Raw genomic sequence first — 7,466 nt, forward strand, 5'->3', positions numbered from 1 at the left:
AAAAAGAATATTTAACAATCCAAAAAGTGCAAACAAACAAGTTGTAAAAGAGCCGGGAAAGTTGTGAAAAGTGAAACTATAGCCGGCCGAAGATAATGGAGTCTGTTGTCATTTGATACTGTTACGTCTAACAGGTACATATATGTTGTTGCACTAAAATGCAGCAGATCTCATCTGTGAAAGTTCAGTTAAATGTCACTTAGAAATAAAGCTTGAAAAAAGTAAGAAATTAGATTAGTTTTTCATATTTTTCAGAGAATAACTGACAACGTACGTAATTGGGGTATATCATGATATATATCGTTATCGTGATATAGAATTATCCATATCGTGATGTTGGATTTTTTCCATATCGCCCAGCACTAATTGTTGTAGTCAGTCACAATTGCTTTAAAATGATGGAATCATGAGAAAAACGCTGCACCATTAGTACTTTTCTAACAGACCCCAACTAATGACAGCACTCTTCATCAGTCTGGAAGGAAAGTTTTCACGTCTGCTTTGGAGGTCAGCACTCTTTCTTTAACTGAGGAAAAATTAACAGACTTAATCTGATGCAGGTGTTTGTTTTAAAACGGCAAAGTATAGTGATTCCACAAACTAATCCTCTAAATAATCTAAAAAAATTAAAAGAAATTGTAACTAACTACAACTAAATTTCTTTCTTTTTTATGGTTTCTTAATACCAGAAGGTTGGAATTTAGAAACATGATAGTTTTGTGGCTTGTCTGTGATTTTTTTCCTTATATAAAAGTAAAAATTAAAAGAACATCCTCCAAGTGGGGTGGTTCTTTTTACCAGGGGTTGTCTATTAGTTGGAAATGATTAGAAAAGAAGAGATTGTATATACATAACATGTGTGTGTGTGTACATTTTGTATGTATATGTATATAAATAACATTTTCTAAGGAAAAAACATCTTCCTCTGAATGTTGCTTATATGAACTGGAACCATCTGGATTTTTGTTGTGAATTGGCACAGATAAATCAAGTGAACTGGATTAAACTTTTCAGTGGCTATTTATTGTTGTTGACAGTCTTCAAAACAGTAAACAATAGAAAAAGAACAGTTTCAATGAAGTGAGACCACAAATAATAAGTGAAGAGTTTAAACCAAAACAAAATTAAAGTTCATGGCAGAGCTTGAGACTAAGATCATCTGATGATGAGAAATGATGAAGTTGTAGCTGTTTTGATCAACCTGGAAAATAACATTATGTACAATCTCATGCAAAGATTACCCTTTGAAAATTTAATTAATATCTGTCTAATGTTTCATGTGATATTTTGCTAACAGACAAACAGATTTGGAGCACGTGTTGTGAATGACTCTTAGCTACTACTGCACCAAGAAACGTAAAACAGACCGAACGGTTGTGTTAAATGTTTTGAATTAGGCTGACTTCAAAAATTATTCTGTACGCCCAATTAATATTTCTAAATGTGTTTGAATAATAATAATTATTATTATTAATAAGATCTGATGTGATCCTGCATAATGTGGTAACACCTACAGTATGTTTTGTGAATGACTGTCAGCTACTATCACACCAAGTTTTATCTTAATATCTGTAAAATCCACTAAGTTACAGACATTTCTGTGCTGACTAATGTCATTTAGCTGTGGCAGCCATCTTGAATTGGGTTTAATCGTTGTAGATGTCCAGCCAGTAGTTTCTGAGAGTTTCATTACCATATTTCCAGTGGTTCATGAGATATTTTGCTAACAAACAGGCAGAGAGTGAATGCCAACAGAAACTTGCCCAGATGTCCAGATACTGAGCTGCTCATGTGTCAGTCAGTTTCTGCTCTGCCTTCTGACAGATTCAAGAACCAGGACATTCCTCAGAGCAGATATCAGTGTCAGGCATTTCACAGATAACACACCGACACGGTTCTCCGACTGAAGGCTATCAGACAACAACAAAGTGTCTGAAGTGAGTCCCTGTAGCTGGAGAACAACATGGTCCAACTTCAACGGCTCAGTGAACGAGTAGAAACAATCAAATGATCTTAAAATGATCATACAATATCTTCCAGAATGCTAAGAGCTTGAAAACAACCTATGGAGGCTGCCCCATCCCAGAAATAACACAACTCCAAAGGCTTCATTCGGTCTGTCCCATTAAGCTATGGAGGTTTTTTATAGAAACTTTATTCCCATCCTTAACTGATTTTAAATGAATAAAAAATAATATAATTTCCTACTTACAAAACATTTTTCATCAAAAAAGAGGCCAGATTCTGGTTAACAAGTTATATAAAGTATACTGTACATGCAATACAGTAAAATATGTGAAATTTCATTGGATGGAAACTAAGATTTTATTCCCCTGACAAAACCAACTACTGCAGTCTAAAAAAGGTTCTTTATTTTTTCTGACCAAAACCTTTTAACATTCACCTCAAAAAGCCTTTACATCATTATACATAATCCCCCTGAAAGCAGTTCCACCCAAAATGGTGAATACACACGTTTGTTTGGACCAGCAGTGAGGTTGGGTTGTGTCTACATGTTGAAAAGGGTGAAGAACAATCAGCACTCCGCAATCTATAATTGTTACTGTTGTTGATCTACTCGCACATGCGCAAAACAGATATTACCTGCAGCCATTATTTGTGATCCAACGCGTCGCGGCTCCCTTAGAAATGCAACAGGGAGTATCTGAAAAGTTCCACTCTGAGACCTGGATTCAAAAAAGTGTTGGTGTGTTTACTCAAATGGCCAAAGCCAAACAGAAACGTCCCGGTTTCACTGAAAAGCAGCTTTGTGTAAAAAGTGCACATTTTATATTTTAAATTGTAAGATATTGTCTTTGCCTGTTTGTTCTTTTCACTCAGCCCGTGTGTGTGTGTGTGTGTGTGTGTGTGTGTGTGCATCTGAATTTGGCACGAGTTGTGACAGCTCATCTAGGAGCCCAAAGCTGGACTCTGGCAGACTATGAGGAGTTGTGCTGCATGAGGAAGCCGTCTCTAATAATTTGTCGAGCAGTTTCAGTGATGACAGCCTGTCAGCATCATATAGAGCTGAGACGCAGGCTGGAAACTCACTGGTCAGGCTTTATCAATACTCTGTGCTGCCATAATGCACATCTACTGCTCCTTTTCCTTGGATTTCTTGCATCTTTTAAGGAGTTCTGCTCAGAACACAAGTACTACAACCCCAACTACAAAAAAGTTGAGACCTTGTGTAAAATGTAAATAAAAACAGAATGCAAATCTCATTACCCTAAATTTTATTTTAAATAGAACCAAGTAAACTTGTCAAATGTTTAAACTAAGAAATTGTACCTTTTTAAAGCATTTTAAATGTCATAGCGGCAACATATATAAAAAAAGACAGGACTGTAGCAAGGAAATGGTGTAAAAATGAGGTGATACAAAAAACTGTTGGAGGAGCATTTTGAAAGAATATAATCAGCAATAAGTCAGTAAGAGGACAGGGTATAAATATATATATATATATAGTTTAAAGAGGCTGAATCTCTCAGAAGTAAAAATAGGAAGAGGTTCACCAGTCTGCAAAAACTTGTGCCTAAAAGTGGAACAAGATCCCTCAATGGAAAACTGGGAAAACTTTGAATATCCCATCAAAAGACTTCTGCAGACAAGGCTGAATGTCAATATTGGATGCCTTCAAGCAGCACTGCATAAAAAAACACTATTATTATCTGGGTACCTTAAACAACTCTGTAAAAACTCTTCAGTTGATCCAAAAAGCTGCTGATTGAGTTCTGATGAGAGTCAGGAGGAGAGATCAGATTTCTGCAGTTTTAGCTTCTCTCCATTGGCTCTCTGTTAAATTCAGAATTGAATTTAAGATACAAAGCTCTCAATAACCAAGCTCCATCTTATATTAAAGATCTTCTTGTTCCATATTTTCCTAACAGAGCTCTTCACTCTCAGACTGCAGGTTTCCTTGTGGTTCCTAGAGTTTCTACAATAGGCTGAGACTGCTGGAGGACAAACTGAGCACATTTCCTCACTCTGCTGTTGTTGTTACTTGCTCTCCTCTCCATGGTTGTATTTGTAATTATTGATGTCATTAACACGTTTCTCTTTGTTTTTCCTCTTATAAACTGTCATGTTCCTGTCATGTCCTCTCAAAGCCCAGCAAGCAGAGGCAGATGGAGCCTGGTTCCTGTTAAAGACTTCTTCCTTTTCACTGTTGCCTGAGTGCTGCTCAAGAGAGGAGATTGCAACAAAGTAAAGATTAAATGAATTCTGATGGCTTCCTTAGATAGATAACTTTTATTAATTGGCTTTTTATAATTTAAGGGTTCAGGTGCCTGCAGTCCAGACCTGTCAACAATTGAAAACATTTAGTGCATCATGAAAATAAATCCAGCAAAGACAACTCAGAAGTGTTGAACAGCTAGAATCCAACATCAGACAAAAATGGGACAACTCTCCAAAAACTCCAGCAACTGGTCAGCTCAGTTCCTAGACGTTTACAGACTGATGTGAAAAGTGAAGGAGATGCTTCACAGAGGGAAACATGGTGCTGTCCAAACAGTTTCTGCCATTAAAATCTAAATTATCTTGTTTTTACCCACTCAGATGTCTTAGTTTCAACATATAAAGTGTATACTATGTTTCATTGTGACTAAAATATGTTTTTATGAAGCTTGCAAATCATTGCATTCTTTAGTTTTTCCACAACTGTTTTGAAATTGGACTAGGAGTGGTGGTGAGAGCAGTGGGTACTTCTAGACTTTGTGAGGAAGTGTGTGTTAGCTGAAAGGAAGGAGGGGCTCAGGAGGGAGACTGCAGACACAGACACAGATGGAATAGTTTACCTCTTCTGGCCCAGACTTGACTCCTAGTGTTCGACCTGTTGTAACCCACATTCTGTTCACAGTGTTCTCTCGAGTGGCACAGACTTCCCTCGGTTTTTTTCCTCTGCTCCTGTCCCTCCCTTCTCGCCCTACTTGGCACAGCCAGGTGTCTCTGCAGCCAGGAGAGGCTCCATACGCCAGCCAAGGCTTCTCACAAATTCATTAGGGCCCTCACACATGGTCGGACTGCACTCAGAGCGCTTCTCAAGACTAATAGCAACTACAGATTTTGTTATTCTACATCTCTCTCACACAGACACTTCTCTCTGACTCACACACGGTATTCATTTCAGACTCTCCCTCTGTAGTTACACTTTGAGATCAGAATATAAGAAGAAAACACTGCGTCAAGGTTGATTTCCTGATGGCCCATCTGTTGGCTGCAAGTTAAAATCCTAACTTCACACAAAGACACACACATGCAAATCTTGAACTTTCACACACATTTACAGCTTGAAGTGAGCAATGGATATGAAAGATGTCAGGCTCATCATAGCAACAGTTTTTGCAGCTTGTAGCCGTTTTGTCTTATTTATGCTGCTCTTAGAACAAATGTTTTCATTTAGTTTAACCATGACAGTGTCTGGCAGAAGGAACAACACAATGTAAACATGGTAGTGGCTGCTAAAACAACAATTTAATGCAAACTTGTCAAGACATTCTAGTCCACACAATAGTGTTTGCCAAAATGCTTACTGAACTCTCCAAAAGCACATGACTTGGAAGTGCTACAATACAGAAAGTAGTATCAGTGATTTTCACTGCTTTGGTTTTTTCCCCCCAGGGTCACTGCAGACATGAAGTGTTTTCTGTTAAGATGTAATATTTGGCGGTCTTCCCTGTTTACAGGATTATTACCATGCAGCCCAACTGAGGCCTTTAGTCTGCTTGTGTTCACCATCTTACACGGCAGCATGGAAGGAAATAGAAGGAACAGCAATAAGAGGAATCCCAATAGCAGCCCTACTGAGCGATCATAAGTTACAGGAAGAACTACAGATCCCAGAAGACTCCATATCAGGGAGCTTCCTCAAACCCTGGCAGGAAATAGCTAAAATTTGCAGAATAGGAGAAGTATCTAAATTTCTGAGGTGGTGTGCCTATGATTCAGATTTTACTCCAAATAAAATTGACAACAGATTTAAGACATGGGTCTCAAAAGGCTTGACTAATTATTATTCATTTGTCCACAAAGGAATATTTAAGAGTTTTGAGGCCTTACAGAAAGATCACGGACTGGAAAAAGAGGATTTTTTTAGGTACCTGCAGGTGAGGCATTATTTTAATAAAAATTTGAAAGATCTTTTGGGGAGAAGTGGTTCAAGTTTCATGGAGGCATTTCTATCACTAATTAAGCCAAGATCAGATTGCAAAATTATTTCCAAATTATATCAGGCTACACAACTTTGTAAGCAGGAGAATACGGAATATATAAAGAAAAAATGGGAAAAAGAAATGAATGTAATAATCTCACAAGAAGGTTGGGAGGAAATATGTCAGCTGCCGTGGGTCTCGACCGGATCAAACACTTGGCGGGAGTTTTGCTGGAAAAACGTCACGCGATTTTTTGTTACACCTGTTCAGAGACGATTTACAACCAACGGGGATGCCTGCTGGAGACTGTGTGGGTTCAACGGAGCCGACCACCTCCATGTTTTTTGGGACTGCCAGGTATTGAGACCATATTGGGAAGAGATCCACAAACATATTGGGAATGTCTTCAATGTGAACCTCCAATTCAAATGTGAAACACTGTACCTGGGCAACCTACAGTTGAACACATGGACCAATAAGGACAAGAAACTGTTGGCTATTTTGCTGGCAGCCAGTAAGAAAGCCATCACCAGGAAATGGCTGAAGTCAGACCCGCCCACAGTGGATGAATGGATTGAAATTGTTTATCAGATTTATGTTATGGAAAAGATCACCTTTTCCCTCCGTGTGGAAAGAGAGAAATTTTACAAGATCTGGTCCAAATGGACTGAGTATGTGAAACCAGTAAGATCCGAGTTTATATGATTGTACTTGCGAATCGTGTCGATCCCCTTTATGTTCTTTTAGCTTTAATTGTAATTCAACAAAGTGGTGCAGTCCCCATTCTATTTTATTTGTTTTTCCTTTTTTGTTTTTTGTTCAATTTTGTTAATTCCTGTTATTGTTTAAATGTGTAACATGTAAAAATATTAGAAAGGCAATAAGGAGGATCTGAAATGGAGGACGTTGTAACTAACAAATGTGATTGGAATTTGTCTTTCTCAATAAAAAGATAATTACAAAAAAAAAAAAGTTTAAACATCCTCTCTGTATCACAGCCAGAAACACAACAGTTCTTCCTCCTGAATATGTGCAGCTATATTAGCTGTGGCAACAGTCTGCTCTCTTTTTTACCGTATTTCCACTGGTTACGTAGCGTACTGCCCCGTCTTTTCGGAGAATACTGCACCGACGTAAGCGCCAAGTATAAACGAAACCAAAAATGGTTAGTTGAGCCAAAATTCAGCGGGTGGCTTTACAAGACTGAGTATGGTAAGCATGTTTTGTACTTAGTGAAAATATTTATATGATGCATGCTAATTTATCCTTGTTTAACAGTAAAATGATGATATTAAATTCAGCATTAGATATGCT

General features: G+C 37.9%; 1 protein-coding gene across 2 annotated transcripts in view; it reads right to left on the reverse strand.

The window, feature by feature from the left end:
• Positions 1-7,466, reverse strand: part of cwc27 (CWC27 spliceosome associated cyclophilin) — a 63,534-nt gene that overhangs the window by 1,660 nt on the left and 54,408 nt on the right. The window lies entirely within an intron of this gene.

Source organism: Kryptolebias marmoratus, linkage group LG14 (assembly GCF_001649575.2).
Source record: "Kryptolebias marmoratus isolate JLee-2015 linkage group LG14, ASM164957v2, whole genome shotgun sequence".
Taxonomy (NCBI): domain Eukaryota; kingdom Metazoa; phylum Chordata; class Actinopteri; order Cyprinodontiformes; family Rivulidae; genus Kryptolebias; species Kryptolebias marmoratus.